This window comes from Oncorhynchus keta, chromosome 3, assembly GCF_023373465.1.
Source record: "Oncorhynchus keta strain PuntledgeMale-10-30-2019 chromosome 3, Oket_V2, whole genome shotgun sequence".
In the NCBI taxonomy this organism is placed as follows: domain Eukaryota; kingdom Metazoa; phylum Chordata; class Actinopteri; order Salmoniformes; family Salmonidae; genus Oncorhynchus; species Oncorhynchus keta.
In genome coordinates this window covers 4,882,479-4,900,580 of record NC_068423.1, presented here as the reverse complement: position 1 = coordinate 4,900,580, position 18,102 = coordinate 4,882,479, and the positions used below count along the sequence as shown (strand labels likewise).

The window sequence follows — 18,102 nt, the reverse complement described above, 5'->3', positions numbered from 1 at the left end:
CCTCACATGGTCTCTCCTATCATTGCTATGCAGACGACACACAATTAATCTTCTCCTTTCCCCCTTCTGATGACCAGGTGGCGAATCGCATCTCTGCATGTCTGGCAGACATATCAGTGTGGATGACGGATCACCACCTCAAGCTGAACCTCGGCAAGACAGAGCTGCTCTTCCTCCCGGGGAAGGACTGCCCGTTCCATGATCTCGCCATCACGGTTGACAACTCCATTGTGTCCTCCTCCCAGAGCGCTAAGAACCTTGGCGTGATCCTGGACAACACCCTGTCGTTCTCAACTAACATCAAGGCGGTGGCCCGTTCCTGTAGGTTCATGCTCTACAACATCCGCAGAGTACGACCCTGCCTCACACAGGAAGCGGCGCAGGTCCTTAATCCAGGCACTTGTCATCTCCCGTCTGGACTACTGCAACTCGCTGTTGGCTGGGCTCCCTGCCTGTGCCATTAAACCCCTACAACTCATCCAGAACGCCGCAGCCCGTCTGGTGTTCAACCTTCCCAAGTTCTCTCACGTCACCCCGCTCCTCCGCTCTCTCCACTGGCTTCCAGTTGAAGCTCGCATCCGCTACAAGACCATGGTGCTTGCCTACGGAGCTGTGAGGGGAACGGCACCTCAGTACCTCCAGGCTCTGATCAGGCCCTACACCCAAACAAGGGCACTGCGTTCATCCACCTCTGGCCTGCTCGCCTCCCTACCACTGAGGAAGTACAGTTCCCGCTCACCCCAGTCAAAACTGTTCGCTGCTCTGGCCCCCCAATGGTGGAACAAACTCCCTCACGACGCCAGGACAGCGGAGTCAATCACCACCTTCCGGAGACTCCTGAAACCCCACCTCTTTAAGGAATACCTAGGATAGGATCAGTAATCCTTCTCACCCCCCCCTCCCCCTTTAAGAGTTAGATGCACTATTGTAAAGTGACTATTCTACTGGATGTCATAAGGTGAATGCACCAATTTGTAAGTCGCTCTGGATAAGAGCGTCTGCTAAATGACTTAAATGTAATGTAAATGGGAAAGCTGACCACGACTCCATTTTGCTGATCCCTGCCTACAGGCAGAAATTAAAACAAGAGGCTCCCACGCTGAGGTCTGTCCAACGCTGGTCAGACCAAGCTGACTCTACACTCCAAGACTGCTTCCATCACGTGGACTGGGACATGTTTCGTATTGCGTCAGATGGAAATATTGACGAATACGCTGATTCGGTGTGCGAGTTCATTAGAACGTGCGTCGAAGATGTCGTTCCCATAGCAACGATAAAAACATTCCCAAACCATAAACCGTGGATTGATGGCAGCATTCGCGTGAAACTGAAAGCGCGAACCACTGCTTTTAATCAGGGCAAGGTGTCTGGTAACATGTCCGAATATAAACAATGCAGCTATTCCCTCCGCAAGGCTATTAAACAAGCTAAGCGTCAGTACAGAGACAAAGTGGAATCTCAATTCAATGGCTCAGACACAAGAGGCATGTGGCAGGGTCTACAGTCAATCACGGACTACAAGAAGAAACCCAGCCCAGTCACGGACCAGGATGTCTTGCTCCCAGGCAGACTAAATAACTTTTTTGCCCGCTTTGAGGACAATACAGTGCCACTGACACGGCCTGCAACGAAAACATGCGGTCTCCTTCACTGCAGCCGAGGTGAGTAAGACATTTAAACGTGTTAACCCTCGCAAGGCTGCAGGCCCAGACGGCATCCCCAGCCGCGCCCTCAGAGCATGCGCAGACCAGCTGGCCGGTGTGTTTACGGACATATTCAATCAACCCTATACCAGTCTGCTGTTCCCACATGCTTCAAGAGGGCCACCATTGTTCCTGTTCCCAAGAAAGCTAAGGTAACTGAGCTAAACGACTACCGTCCCGTAGCACTCACTTCCGTCATCATGAAGTGCTTTGAGAGACTAGTCAAGGACCATATCACCTCCACCCTACCTGACACCTACCAGACCCACTCCAATTTGCTTACCGCCCAAATAGGTCCACAGACGATGCAATCTCAACCACACTGCACACTGCCCTAACCCACCTGGACAAGAGGAATACCTATGTGAGAATGCTGTTCATTGACTACAGCTCGGCATTCAACACCATAGTACCCTCCAAGCTCGTCATCAAGCTCGAGACCCTGGGTCTCGACCCCGCCCTGTGCAACTGGGTACTGGACTTCCTGACGGGCCGCCCCCAGGTGGTGAGGGTAGGCAACATCTCCTCCCCGCTGATCCTCAACACGGGGGCCCCACAAGGGTGCGTTCTGAGCCCTCTCCTGTACTCCCTGTTTACCCACGACTGCGTGGCCACGCACGCCTCCAACTCAATCATCAAGTTTGCGGACGACACAACGGTGGTAGGCTTGATTACCAACAACGACGAGACGGCCTACAGGGAGGAGGTGAGGGCCCTCGGAGTGTGGTGTCAGGAAAATAACCTCACACTCAACGTCAACAAAACTAAGGAGATGATTGTGGACTTCAGGAAACAGCAGAGGGAACACCCCCCTATCCACATCGATGGAACAGTAGTGGAGAGGGTAGCTAGTTTTAAGTTCCTCGGCATACACATCACAGACAAACTGAATTGGTCCACTCACACTGACAGCGTCGTGAAGAAGGCGCAGCAGCGCCTATTCAACCTCAGGAGGCTGAAGAAATTCGGCTTGTCACCAAAAGCACTCACAAACTTCTACAGATGCACAATCGAGAGCATCCTGGCGGGCTGTATCACCGCCTGGTACGGCAACTGCTCCGCCCTCAACCGTAAGGCTCTCCAGAGGGTAGTGAGGACTGCACAACGCATCACCGGGGGCAAACTACCTGCCCTCCAGGACACCTACACCACCCGTTTTTACAGGAAGGCCATAAAGATCATCGAGGACATCAACCACCCGAACCACTGCCTGTTCACCCCGCTATCATCCAGAAGGCGAGGTCAGTACAGGTGCATCAAAGCTGGGACCGAGAGACTGAAAAACAGCTTCTATCTCAAGGCCATCAGACTGTTAAACAGCCACCACTAACATTGAGTGGCTGCTGCCAACACACTGTCATGACACTGACCCAACTCCAGCCATTTTAATAATGGGAAATTATGTAAATATATCACTAGCCACTTTAAACAATGCTACCTTATATAATGTTACTTACCCTACATTATTCATCTCATATGCATATGTATATACTGTACTCTACATCATCGACTGCATCCTTATGTAATACATGTATCACTAGCCACTTTAACTATGCCACTTTGTTTACTTTGTCTACACACTCATCTCATACGTATATACTGTCCTCGATACCATCTACTGTATGCTGCTCTGTACCATCACTCATTCATATATCCTTATGTACATATTCCTTATCCCCTTACACTGTGTATAAAACAGTAGTTTTGGAATTGTTAGTTAGATTACTTGTTGGTTATCACTACATTGTCGGAACTAGAAGCACAAGCATTTCGCTACACTCGCATTAACATCTGCTAACCATGTGTATGTGACAAATAAAATTTGATTTGATTTGATTTTGCAATTATAATATTGACAAAGTTCCAGTGAAACTTTCTGCTTTTCATCGGCAGGTTTTCTTGTCATGGTCCTTAATTTAAACACAATTTTTCTCCACACAGATATTATATATGGATCACTTCAATCATTCTGTGTCCATACTTTTGATGATTCATTGCGAGTGCCTGTAGATTCTAGCCAACATTTTTCAACTAACCGGTTTCATCTGCAGCTGATGGGAGTCAGTTATTGTACTCAAGTACAAGTAAAGCTCCTTGAGAGTAAATAAGTAACTGGTCAAAGTACTCAGTACTAGTTAAGCATTTGTACATCTCATACATAAGGAATCGTTGACTTGAAAGCCCATGACTAATGTAGCTCCATCAGGATGCAAACGATTACTTGAAGACAAGGATAACCTTTTTTAATTTTTTAAAACTAATACAATACTAATATAAACTAACAAGCACAGTACATTACAGTTTAACAATGTTTAAATCTGAAATCACCAGGTGAAACAATAAATCGTTCTCCCCACCAGTGGTTCTGTAAAAAGCAGAGGGATGGGGATGGAGAAATGTAACCATAATTTAAACTATGTTTTGCGGCTATAGTCCAGTGGTGTCAATCTCATTCCATGGAGAGTCTAGTGTCTGCTGGTTTTTGTTTTTTCCTTTCAATTAAGACCTGACCAACCAGGTGAGGGGAGTTCCTTACTAATTAGTGACCTTAATTCATCAATTATGGGAGGAGCGCAGACACTCGGCTCACCTGTGGAATGAGTTTTGACACACGCTCGTATGTTTACATTTACTTTGTTTACAAACATTCGAGTAGAAAAAAAGATCTATTTTGGGATCTGATGGGGTACGGCAGGTGAACTATATTCATGAGGCATTTATCAATTATATTCTTAAAGAATCCAAAAGTGGATGTAGCAACTGCAGATTGGCCATTTTAAAGGGGTGCATCGGACCTGGTCATGTAACCGGGCAAAAGCAGTAACAGACGAGCGCCCTTCTCAAATCTGTGCCACATGATCACATTGTCAACAAGGAATAAACATACGTTTTTTCCATAAAATGTTCAAACTATTTTTCCTTAGGAAGGCAGATAAAGCACATATGCAAAACAAATGGAATCACTTTTTACCCCGTGCAAACTGCACCCACCCAAACGAACACCTTCAGTCTGTGATAGATTCCTCATCATCAGAGCTGTAGTGGATGCTGTCATAGATGTCATCTAGGTCCTCTTCCAGGAGGTCATCTATGAAGTTATTTTCTAGGAGGGAGGTGTCTTGGCCCATAGCTTTTCTGTATATCAGTTTGACAGAGTCCTGGTGTCTTCTGAGGCTGCTGACTCTCCTCTGAAGCAGGGAGAAGAGACCTCTGCTCCCAGCTTCCGACTGGTTCAATTGCCAGCCTAACACCAACAATCGTAATGTGTAGGGTAAATACAATGACGTATTCCTTAAGTACAATAGCAATTTACAAGGTGACAACATCAAATGTACATATTAATGAACGTTCCCCTACTTTGCCTGTTAGGTCAATTGCCACATGTGAAGCAAGGTCTTGCACATTCTCAGATTGCCTCTTTAGGCTTTCCCAGTGCTGCTAGACTTCCTTTAGGACAATTAACTCTTCCTCCTTCAGCCGTCTCAGGAGCATCACCCGGCCAAAGGCTACTTTCTTTGTGTAGGTCAGCTGTAAATTCATAAGAATGCAATGTGGTTTTGTAACTTTAGCAGTGCTGTCTGTGTTTACGCAACGGAACAAACACGGATAACAAAACATCTCTCATCAAAACGAAAGGAGAATTATTTGCTACATTGCATTGCTTTGAAATTAACGAGAAATGAAGTGCGTGCTATTCAATATTCAGGGAATGTAACAAACCTGTCTGACGGTTTCCTTTGTTTGATGCTAAGAAACAGGACTTCAATTGTTCTCTGTAATACCTGGGGACCGTCCCATGTTCTCATTTGTTTCCTCTGAAATACAGTACATCTATAAATTAACAACGCATCTCCAATGCTGAGAAGTTGCACTCACTTCCTGGAGGAACATAGGGCCTGTGAAGGTTTCTGTAACAAATGACTTGTTATGTGGGCGGTGAATGAGCCCCAACCTGGATAACCAGGGAATGTTTAGTCTGCCTCCTACCCGTCCGGCTTGATTGCACGTGTCGGTGGAATACACCCTCTGAGGGTTAGCTCTCAGAGTCATTGGAGTACACAAGCCTCTCCACTACGTCAAGGTGACAGTCCAGGAGAGTTACATTTACGATTATTTATATTTTGAATTCATTTACCTGTATTATCCCATTGCTGAACTTCTGTTGTACAGAGTCTCATCGCCTAACACCCAAATCACTCTTAAACTTTGAGAGTCTGGGTCTCCTCCTGGATTTTTGCTGTTGTCTGAGAATTATGACAAACTAAACAGAATAACTAATTGTTTTTAAATAAATTAAATTGTTGTCTGAGAATTATGACAAACTAAACAGAATAACTAATTGTTTTTAAATAAATTAAATCCATAGATATAATACCTCTAAAATAAATGTATTGATCCACACAATACACCTTCAAGTATCTTCTGGACAATACTCAGGTTTTTTCTTCCTTCTGTTCCACCCCATAGCCTGGATGGTTAGCATGTCTGTTCTTGCTAGAAATGCCAAATGGAACTCCTTACTCCAGATAAGTATTAACATAGCTGAATAGAACCTTAAACAAAATGTTTACCTCCTTTGGACATTTGCTTGGAACAGATTGCAGCCCTCGACAAGAAGCTGTTCCCTTGTTCCACTTCCTCCCCCAGAGTTGTGCCAGCTCCTTCCTGATTCTGTCCTCCCCACTTAATCTTAATTTACATTTGTTTTTAAAATAAAGACTTGATATTGCAATTATGTGAATAACAAACATCTAAATAGGAAGCCTTGTAAAGGACTGAAGCTGGGAATTCTCTTTGAACAGTTTAATAAAGAAAAACTTACCTCGCATTTCAAACGATGTGCCTTTGCATGCATGACAGAAAGAAGTGGCTTCATGTTTAGAAGAGTGGCGAGCTCTGGACAATGAAGGGCAACTTTGGTCAGGTATGGCCAAAATTTGCAGATCACATGAATTGTATGTTCCTGCTGCCAGACAATTCCTTCTGCAAGAACCGTGGGGACGCAAATATCTCTCCACGCATCATGTTGAGGCCCCTTAGAAGTATTCCATGGCGAGAGACGGGCTACTTCGAGTCCCTCTTCATAAAGTTTGTCGTTTGTTTTCCTTGATGACTGTTTAGCTGCTGTCCACTGAGATGCTCCACATACTCCTTTTCCATAACCTTAGACAATGAAGTAGAAGAGTATAGGAAGAAATTATGTTTGGGGGGGGGGGTGTTAACGGGACAGAGGTTAGGTTTTTTTAAATCTAGCTGAGGGCATTGAGCTACCCCATGTGTTCGCTACAATGGAGATCAGAAGTTGGAGATTGACTGTCAACGCCATCAAAGAATCCTTTGTCATCAAAGGATTGAAAGGATACGTGAAACACGTTAAATATATGACATGAAATAGCAATCAAACTCAACTGATTGTGGGACACTTGACAATGTTGATCATTCATTTCATTACAAACTGCATTTGAAAACGTTCACACTGGACAAGGAAAAGACAAAACCTTGTTTGGATTGTTTAAATTATATAGAGGACGGTGTTATTTGATAAATTATGAATACTTTTACATACCGTTTTTTTGAATCGATACAGCTTCTTGGTCCCGTCCACTGACACTGCAAGCATGCTGGGTGAATAGGCTGGGCAGTCAAAGTCCTGTATATCACAGACCTAATCAATTTCAGAGCGGCAGTACGTCCACTCAAAGAAGCTTTTTTGAAAAGTGTCCCCACAGATCATTCCGTTCTGGTAAGGGAAAAATACATATAGAAAATATAGAAAATAACTTACAGCAATAGTATAAACAAAACATACTATCATTCACTATGGCTGACTGGATTTGAGTTAAAGCAGGGCCAGTACATAGTGTTGACAGCAAAGCAGGTGAAAGCCAATGCAAAGTAGGATGAGTACTTATGTTGTAAAGAGCAGGAAATATTGTATGCAAGAGGGGCACAGATAAGGTGCATGGCAGGACAGTGGTGCAGGAGGCTAACACATACTGTAGCAAGAGACCTGAAGTTTTAACATAGTTATAGTACTGGAAATAAAGTTATGTTACACATAGTTAACCTGAAGTCATACATTGGTAAAGCTGAGTATAATTGATTGTTACCCTGCCAAAGTCAGTTCGCTGCTCCAAAATCCGCATAAATGCCAGACGGGACATTCCTGGGGCTGACACTTCCAGCTCCTCAAAAAAAAGAGCTGAACACATCTACCTGGTATATGGTGTCACAGTTGACAGTGGCAGGCCAGTACCCATTCTTTATCAGATCTGCCAAGTTTGCTGTCCAGGTGCTAAGACAAGTTGTGCAGGTAAGCACAGGCACTATGACATTGTAGCGACCTTGAGGAAAGAAATGTAATCTGAATTAATGTTGTTTTACATCACTGTTTGGTTCTTGTAGATATCGCACATACCATTTATTCCTACGAGTATTATATGTTTCTCAGGGCCAACATGGATGGTGCTTGTCAGGCAACCACATATCACCTCTGGTACATCCAATGGTAAGAAACAATATAGGGACAATATTTATATACAACAATAAACAAGAATACATTTGAACTTTGATATAATACATTCAGCCGCAAAAAAAAAATGAAAGCACACCCTGTTCATGAAGTGTATATTTGCCATCACTGTGGAGAGATATGGCTGTAGTTGGAGGAAGGGGCGTGAAGAACCCCTCGATCATGGACTCTCTGTTGTGCAGGGGGAACTTTGCATGTGTAGAGACATCACAGCCTTCGCAGTAAAGCTGTTTCGGCAGAGTCTCTACATCGCAGAATGGCCCTTTTCACATTGCATGACTGACAGATCTTCTGAGAAACATGCTCTGCAGCCAGCAGAGAATCTACAATCTCAGGCCTGGACTCCCTCCTGTGAGTTCCTTCCTCACACTCCAACTGTGTGATGCACCAGGCACAGCAGGATTTGAACACTCAGGGTCTTCTAAGTCAGCGAGGAGGATGTTCATTTCTCTATGAAGTATTGCTTTTTTGAAAACACACAAATGGGAAAAGGACTCAAGTAAGAATATGATATAATTAATGTATTAAAACACATTTTGGTTGTCAGTAGGTGACAGCAAATATATCTATGCACAATCTATGGTGTGACAAGCCAAAAGCCTCAGCTTTGATTCTACAGTAAATTCAATTACAGGGCAGACCAAAATGTTGAGTAAAGTCTAAATTGGAATATCACACAATAGAACTTGATCCCATCTTCGAAAATAAATTCTGAATGTTCTTAAAACAGCAACAACACACTGAGTACAAAACATTCTCTTTCCCTGACAGACTGACCAGGTGAAAGCTATGATCCCTTATTGATGTCACCTGTTAAATCCACCTCAGTGTAGATAAAGGGAAGGAGACAGATTAAAGGAGGATGTTTAAGCCTTGAGACAATTGAGACATGGATGTGTGCCATTCAGAGGGTGACTGGGCAAGACAAAATATTTAAGTGCCTTTGAAAGGGGTATGGTAGTAGGTGCCAGGTCCAACGGTTTGTGTAAAGAACTGCAACGCTGCTGGGTTTTTCACGATCCGCATTTAATCGTGTGTATCAAGAATGGTCCACCACCCGAAGGACATCCAGCCAAATTGACAACTGTGGGAAGCATTTGAGTCAACATGGGCCAGCATCCCTTTGGAACACTTTCGACACCTTGTGGAGTCCACACCCTGATGAATTGAGGCTGTTCTGAGCGCAAAAGGGAGTGCAACTCAATATTAGGAATATTTTGTACACTCAGTGTATTTTGACTACAGAGTAAACTCTCCTCAAAGACAAATGCTTCCAGCTTCCACAATTACAGACAGTGGTTACAAAAAGGAACGACACTGTGTAAACATTACAATAGTGGATCTGAATTAATTCAACTAAGACTAATTCCATAATGTGGAATGGCAGATTGCTTCATATTAAAGGAAATGTGGAGGAAAAATCTCTGCCAGGATATTGTTGTTGCACTCCCCTACAGAAGTATTTGGACAGTGATGCTAAAATGTTGAATTCGTCTCTATACTCCAGCATTTTCAATTGCTTTGTCGAGAAGCTACCTGCAAGTAAGAATTTCGTTGGATCGTGTTACCGTCAGTGTCCTGTACGACTAATAAAACTTGCAACTAGACATATAAAGTGCTTTCATTTCGAACCGGTAAATCAGAAAAGTCTGAAAATATCCCTGAAATAAAAGGTGACATTCTGTACTGTAACCTCATATCAAACATTTGATCTCAAATCCCAAATTCTGGAGACTTGAGGCACATTTAAAAATGTTGCATCACTGTCAAAAATAAAGATGTCGTGCAGTATAATTCAGTAACACCAAGATGGACCCCAATTTTGAAAGTAAAACAATATTAACATGCCTACTTCTTCGTCAATGTTTAAAACTGGAGTGGATTCCAACCCACTGGTCCGTGTCTCTAAAATAAGATATGCAAAAAAAGGAAAGGATTAGACTTAAACGGGCATTCAGAAGTTGATAAAGCCATTTTTGGATTTATATTAATGATATATGGTTAAAACTATTATTTTAATAACATTGATGGTAAGTTATTGCAATAATAGCTCTGTCAATAAATTGAAAGTGGTTACATTTCACCAACCCCATCACTCAAAAACAGGGGAGGGGAGTGTGCTTGGTTATTGTTTCAACTACCAATTACAGATTTAATAAAAATACAATAAATGAATTACAAGGCCACTGAATAACAAGGAATTGTGTAGATTAATATATACAATCGCTCATCAATACCTACCAATTCTTCCTCCTCAGTGACTGGTCCAGAAGGTTGCACTAGTCTGGCTCTTGATGTACTGGCCCTTGGAGCTGAAAAAAAAAGATAATAAAAAGCTTTTTAATACAAAAGATTTGCTGGAGTTCTGACTCTCCTTTCGTTAAATATGTATTTTCATCAGAGACAGACAACAGTTAGAGACAGGGAAAGATGGGATCAGACCTGCATATAATATATTATGTGCTGTGGGTAGATGGTACTAGACCGGCCTATGGCACAACAACAAACCTTTGATATGCTATGATACAGTATGTTTGAAAGGAAAAAGTCACATCAGGGACCAATAAAATTAAACACCTAGACGGGATGAAACTTACCAACAGAAGTGGATGTAGTTGCCTTCCTGGTTTGAGGAACAATCTGTCCTCTCTCATCCCTTTGTCTCCATCTGAACCTAATCCCTGGAGGCTTGTTTGTCTTTTTCTTCTTATTTTCCTAAAAAAGTGCATTTCAATTATCATGGCTGGCCCACTAATAAAAGTCTCCCACAAGCATGGCTTGCTTGTGCACATATGGAGCACAAGCAATAATTTTATTTTCACATAAGGTGAAGTGATTTGTCAGCTGAGGAAAGGCACCTGCAGTAGACCCACGTTCTGGCTCACTCACACAGCTTAAATGTGTAGAAGTTCACACGGATGCTAACAAGTGCACCCTTGTGCCTCATGCTCAATGGGCACTACTCTGGACGGCTCTGACTTAGAATACGTGGACAACTACAAATACCTGGGTGTCTGGTTAGACTGTAAACTCTCCTTCCAGACTCACATTAAGCATCTCCAATCCAAAATTAAATATAGAATCGGCTTCCTATATCGCAACAAAGCATCCTTCACTCATGCTGCCAAACATACCCTCGTAAAACTGACCATCCTACCGATCCTCGACTTCGGTGATGCCATCTATAAAATAGCCTCCAACACTCTACTCAACAAACTGGATGCAGTCTATCACAGTGCCATCCGTTTTGTCACCAAAGCCCCACACACTACCCACCATTGCGACCTGTATGCTCTCGTTGGTTGGCCTTCAGTTCATACTCGTCGCCAAACCCACTGGCTACAGGTTATCTACAAGTCTCTGCTAGGTAAAGCCCCGCATTATCTCAGCTCACTGGTCACCATAGCAGCACCCACTCGTAGCACGCGCTCCAGCAGGTATATCTCACTGGTCACCCCCAAAGCCAATTCCTCATTTGGTCGTCTTTCCTTCCAGTTCTCTGCTGCCCAAGACTGGAACGAATTGCAAAAATCTCTGAAGCTGGATACTCACATCTCCCTCACGAGCTTTAAGCATCAGCTGTCAGAGCAGTTTACAGATCACTGCACCCGTACTTAGCCTATCTGTAAAGAGCCCCTCTACCTACCTCATCCCCATACTGGTATTTATTTATTTATTTAGCTCCTTTGCACCCCAGTATCTCTACCTGCACATTCATCTTCTGCCGATCTACCATTCCAGTGTTTAATTGCTATATTGTAATTACTTCGCCACCATGGCCTATTTATTTCCTTAACTTACCTCATTTGCACTCACTGTAAATATACTTTTTGTTTTCTTTTGTTCTACTGTATTATTGACTGTATGTTTTGTTTATTCCATGTGTAACTCTGTGTTGTTCTATGTGTCGAATTGCTACGCTTTTATCTTGGCCAGGTCGCAGTTGCAAATGAGAACTTGTTCTCAACGAGCCTACCTGGTTAAATAAAAGGTGAAATAAATAAATAAAAAATATCATTGATGCCCGTGTTCAGGTCATATCACGGAGTCTACGTTTAAATTCACATTTGTGCCAGGTGGGGTCTACTTTGACAAACAAAAAGCAATGATAAATCATAAAGCTGGGGTTGTGTTGGGAATATTTATGCACGTATGGGAGCTGTAGGGGTTACATTACCGGTAATGTACGACTTGTTACATTACCCGTTCTGGGTTGAGCTCCTCAGCCAGTCTTTTTGCCTCGTTAATGGCCTCATCCAGTTGGGCTTGTGGGTCCTTTTCTTGGTTGAGCTCCTCGGCAAGGCGTTCTGCCTTTTTAATAGCCTCATCCAGTTGGTCTTGGGGGTCTTCAGAGGCCATACCATCTCAAAAGAAACATAAAGAGAAAACTTCCAATCCTAACACATTCCTTCACATTCTCCCCCGTCTATGAGAAAAGCTGCATGTCATTGATAGCGTGTGTGTTTTACTATGTCCTGTACGTCACTAAAGGTCTTCATCCTCCTCCACACACAGACTGACTGATCTACAAATCACTTTGCATAACAAATACATATCTATTATCACGCAGATCAGTCAGTCTTTACCAACAATGCACTATTAGTCTGTCACTTCCTTGTTCATGTTGTTCTATGGCATGTGTGCAACTCCAGTCCTTAAAGGCTACAGAGTCTACAAGTTTTGATCAATTTAGATCATTGACTAGTTAGGCCCAACTCTCACCTGATTGTCTGTCTTAACAGGATTTCATCAACTCCTTTACGTCCCCCCTAGGGTCCCTCTCACCTTCTTCCAAGGAGAAGTCGCAAGATGAATACAGATTAAGTGACTATGTGTATTTCTTTGAAGATGCAAAGAGGAAAAAGGGGAATATATAGCCTAATGTATAGGTGGCTAAAATAATAAGTGAGAATGATATCCAAATATACGCAAGTAATGCAACAAAAATATCAAAACATTCTATGTTGTGTATCCAACTTTCTTTATTCACCTTAGTTACGTAACCTTCCTTACTGGTTTAACACGGTTTTTTTTGTAAACCAAAGACTTTAACAAACACAAAACAAATGTGTATGTATGCTGTATTTCTGACAAGGGGACTGACTACCTGTTATCTGTCCAGGGTCGATGTGTGGGCGAAAAATCTATAAACAACAAATGTCACATGGCCGAATGTCATGTAACCATTCTTGTTCTTGTAACATTCCGGTAAGCTAGACACTTTCCGGTGTTTTTCCGCAAGCCACAGGTCGACGCAGTGGTGCAGCCAAGTTGAAATACGAAATCTTTCTAGCTATTTCGCACTGACGGTCATTTGAACACAAGAACGTTTCTTGTGAAAAGGTGCTTACACTCAGAGCCATGTGTTTACACTCAACCACCCTAGCCTTAGTACGGGTTAACGTTTTGGTAATTTTTGTTGGCCAACTAAATTTAAGACTACAATAATGACAACATACGTTTCCCCAAATGTTATAAGAAAAACATGTTTTGGTATTTATGGACAATGGCAAGGCTGCTATTGTGTTTCAGTTACATTCTGGTCAATAAAAATGTTTTACACGTTTATTTTTTGTAAGAAATACATGGAACTACAACCGAAATAAAACAACATTCGCCATCATGCATTGCGTACATTCCTTCTATACTGAAAGTCTGTTCATAAAAATCGATAAACAGTACATATAGGCATACAACCACATTGTTTTAATAGGAATTTAAAAAATACAAAAAATCTACATATTCATAACGTTAAATAAATAATGAAATACAGGCTATCGCGTCTACGGTTGTTGCAAAGGCTTGTGTGTCGCCTACTGGTTAAATTCGTGTATTATCGCACCAATTAAGTTGCACACAAATTCGTATATTTTCGAACGAATTGAACCACACAAAAATGCACAAAAGCCAATGAAATCTACTGAAATACGTGTTGTACATATATGCGCGAATTGAATGTGAGGTTGGGCTGAAAACACAGGCAAATAGCCAAAAACACAGGAATAGACAACAAAACAATAATGTTTACAACACTTCCAGCAGTGAGGGAATGCAAAGTAACGAGATGATATGGTGAATGACGAGACTCTCTCTCTATGCTGCGCAAACACTTAATGTTAAGTGGGATAAGTGAAAGTGAAGTTGGCAAGCCCCTGCGAGGGGGAAGATACAGACACAGAGACACTAGCTGTGCTCGAATACCCATACTAACATACTGTATACTACATACTTGAGTATATACTACATACTATTTGTTTACAGTATACTGAAATAAACTAACCGTATTCTTCCTGTTGAGCATACTAGCGCTTCGCATGTTTACCGGAAGTTGATGCCGTTGCTATGCAACTTGCTAGCTTTTTAGCATTATATATTACGACTTCATTAACACTGTCCGATAAGAACGCACAGCGACTATACAACTTAACTAAGAATGACATGAATAATCAAGTCAATAGGTTGCGTTTGTATATTCACTCCGGCTATCTACTCCGACGATTTCAGAGCACACTCGTCTGTGTGCCGAATTTACAAACGCTCAACACCGTTGAATACAGCGCAAAAAGCGTAATTATATTATTGCCAGCTGCACTGTTAGTCACCAACGCTCTGGATAACATGAAAACAGCATAACCAGCTCTGCTAGGGAGAGTAAAATGGTCAGAGTGAGGTGTTCTCTAATTTGTATCTGGAAGTAGCGAGCAAGCTAGCCAACGTTAGCCAGTTAGCTTAGGTGCTTGACTGTCATTGTGAGTTCAGAATGCTCGGATCAACTAGAGCGTCCAGTGTGCGCTCTGAGAGTGAAACGGAATTCACGGACACAGAGTTGGGTAGTTAGTTAGATAGCATATAGTTAATATACTGGCACGTTCGATGTATTAGTAGCCAACTAACGTTAGGTAGCTAGCTGACATACTGGTACATGCTGCTGTAATGATACATGTGTGGTTCATAAGGATAGCATAGCTAACAAATTGTCAGCCAACATATTGTAACTTGTTACTTATTTGAAAAGTAATTACTTTATTGCATTGCTCAACATTTGTCATAATTAGTTAAAGCAATTCATTTGTATCTGCATATTTTCTGCCATTTTCTTAAAATCTGAAAACGTTGTGATGCCACCCCCATTTTCGGAAGATTTGCCTTATGGGCCTTCAAAGCACGGAAATAGTGTTCCCTGCTTGTATACTTTGTTTCGAATTACTTTCGAATTAACTACAACCTCCGGTAACTTCTGGCATACTATATCCATGCTATGACCAATAAGCATACTACATACTCAATTTACGTCACAAATAGTGCGGTTAGTATGAGTGTTCGAACATAGCTACTGTTAATAGCTAGCTAAATAGCCAACCTATAATTGCATCAGACAATAGCGGACTCAATTCCCGGTGGGCTGGTCAACCTCTGGGCCGGTGGACTGCCTGCCTTATACATTTTTCACTACTAATAAAAAATTTGGCAGAAGGTAGAGCGACACGGGCCAACCACCCCTTTCCCCCAGGCCAGTTGGTCTATTCCAAACGAACATCTATGCAACCGTTAGCCCCGCCCCCTTTGTCTCACTCTCACACACTTTGACACAGCTCGAAAACTAGCTACAATAGAAAATGAAAAAGCAGAGTAAAAAATGTAAGGGTGGGGCTGAAAAGTTAAGAGACAAGAGTCAAAAGTCTTCACTCAAATGCAAGTAAATGTAAAAAACTAACCGACTTATTTGGTAGTAGTAGTACCAGTGCCACAGACACTAACATCAAGTGCTAGACCCGGCAAGAGGAAGATGCCACAACCCGGTTCGCAGATAAAAGAGTAGACGGAAAGGACAGCACAGCCGAAGCGGTAGATATGTGCCTAAATGTGTTACAAATACTACATGTTATATAATAATGTATTTTTATTTGACCTTTTATTTAACTAGGCAAGTCAGTTAAAACTTCTTGCGGATCAGTGGGACGCTAGTGTCCCATTTCGACAACTTCCGGTGAAATTGCAGAGCGCCAAATTTTGAAATTAAATTACTATAAATATTACATTTCATGATTTCACATGTGCAATACATCAAAATAAAGCGTAACTTGTTGTTAATCCAGCCGCCGTGTCAGATTTCAAAAAAGCTTTACGGCGAAAGCAAACCATGCGATTATCTGAGGATAGCGCCCAGCACACAAATGCATAACAAATCATTTTCAACCAGGGAGTTGCGACACGAAAGTCAGAAATAGCGATATAATATAATATATGCCTTACCTTTGAAGATCTTCTTCTGTTAGCACTCCAAAAGGTCCCAGTTACATCACAAATGGTCCTTTTGTTCGATAATGTCCTTCTTTATGTCCATAAAAACTCAGTTTAGCTGGTGCGCTTCCGTCAATAATCCACTCGGTTTCCCCCCTTCAAAATGCATACAAAATTAATCCCAAACGTTACCAATCAACTTATTCAAACAAGTCAATCAACGTTTATAATCAAACCTTAGGTACCCGAATACGCAAATAAACGATCAAATTTAAGACGGAGAATCGTTATTGTCTTTAGCGGAGAAAACGGGCAGGGGAAAGGGGACACCGGAGCTCAACCCGCTTGATGAGCGACTTGCTGGTATTATAGGGGAATCCCTCCTGAGTAGAGTAGTGCCGGAGGTGGAAGGGGACAGGGACATGCAAGTCGCACCGGATGATCCAGGTATGTAATTAGTATTCCCTCGTTTGAAAGGAGTAAACAAAATGCATTCAAGTTGTGTTTAAACATTTATTTACACAAACAATTGTGACATTTTCTATTGTTTTTGTCGCTGCGTGTTCCTGCGGGGTCGGTGGTGCTGCAGCTGAGCAGGAGCTGACTGCGCCCAGCCCCGGCATCTCCACTGCACCACATGCGTCACAACCCTCCGGAAGCTGTGTCCTCATAGATTAGCCGTGTCCTCATATGATGATCGAGCTCGGTCCGACACGGGCTGCTTTATGTATTATTAACATTTATTTTTTTCTTCTTCATATTTTCACATTGTGTTGCCTACAGTAGCATACAGTGATGCCTCTAGCACATGTCAGTGCAAGAGGCATCACTACAGTCCCTAGTTCGAATCCAGGCCGTGATAGTTCACATCCGACCGTGATAGGGAGTCCCATAGGCCGGTGCACAATTGGCCCAGCTTTGTTTTGTCGGTGTAGGCCGTCATTGTAAATAAGAATTTGTTCTTAACTGACTTGCATAGTTAAATAAAGGTAAACATTTTTTTTGTTGCAAGTTTGTAATGTGTTTTGTTTGGTAAATTGTTTTGTAAATATTAATTCACATTTGTGGTGCCACTAAATAAACAATGAAAATAAAACATATTTTCTTGATCAGAAAAAGCTGTAACTGGACTATAGAATATTATTTACTAAAACTGTTGTTACACTAAGGTTTTTATTTTAAGAGAAACTAAAATGACCTGGATGCCATGTACAGTATTATAGTCTCTAAATGGAAAAATATTCCCACTGTCTCTTGCGCATGTCATTTTCCAGATTTGCCCTAATGAAAACTGCCCCTTAGATATTAATTTAGAATCCTCTAAATGTAATTATTGTAAGAGAGATACGCATAATAGTTGGAGATTTTTTGATGGTTTATGAATTGACACGCAATTTTACATTCCTCCTGAACAATAGTATAAGAATTGATACTGCTCTTTTCTTCACGCACCCCCCCAAAAAAGACACTTATTTTTTTGTTTCTACTTGATCAGAACAAACTGTAACTGGACTGTAGCATATTACTTACTAAAACTGTTGTTATACTAAGAGATTATTATTATTATAAGATATTCTCACAGCGCACATTTGTAAATCCCAAACTCTAAAAGTACAATGTAAACAA

At 42.0% G+C, this 18,102-nt stretch overlaps 1 long non-coding RNA gene across 14 annotated transcripts; it reads right to left on the bottom strand.

Moving 5' to 3' along the window:
- Nucleotides 1-3,924: 3,924 nt before the first annotated feature.
- On the bottom strand, nt 3,925-13,617 carry LOC118364345 (uncharacterized). Of its 14 annotated transcripts, XR_008086352.1 has the most exons (11): nt 12,958-13,612; nt 12,439-12,599; nt 10,833-10,950; nt 10,477-10,547; nt 10,088-10,140; nt 8,315-8,698; nt 6,526-8,047; nt 6,275-6,392; nt 5,424-6,197; nt 5,061-5,231; nt 3,925-4,947 (listed from the first exon to the last, which is right to left on the bottom strand). It is a non-coding gene; the product is annotated as an uncharacterized LOC118364345 (long non-coding RNA). The 14 variants fall into 14 exon arrangements; XR_008086350.1 differs by having other exon boundaries at nt 5,424-8,047; nt 12,958-13,023; nt 13,587-13,617; XR_008086342.1 differs by having other exon boundaries at nt 5,424-5,964; nt 6,079-8,047.
- Between the last annotated feature and the right edge of the window lie 4,485 nt (nt 13,618-18,102).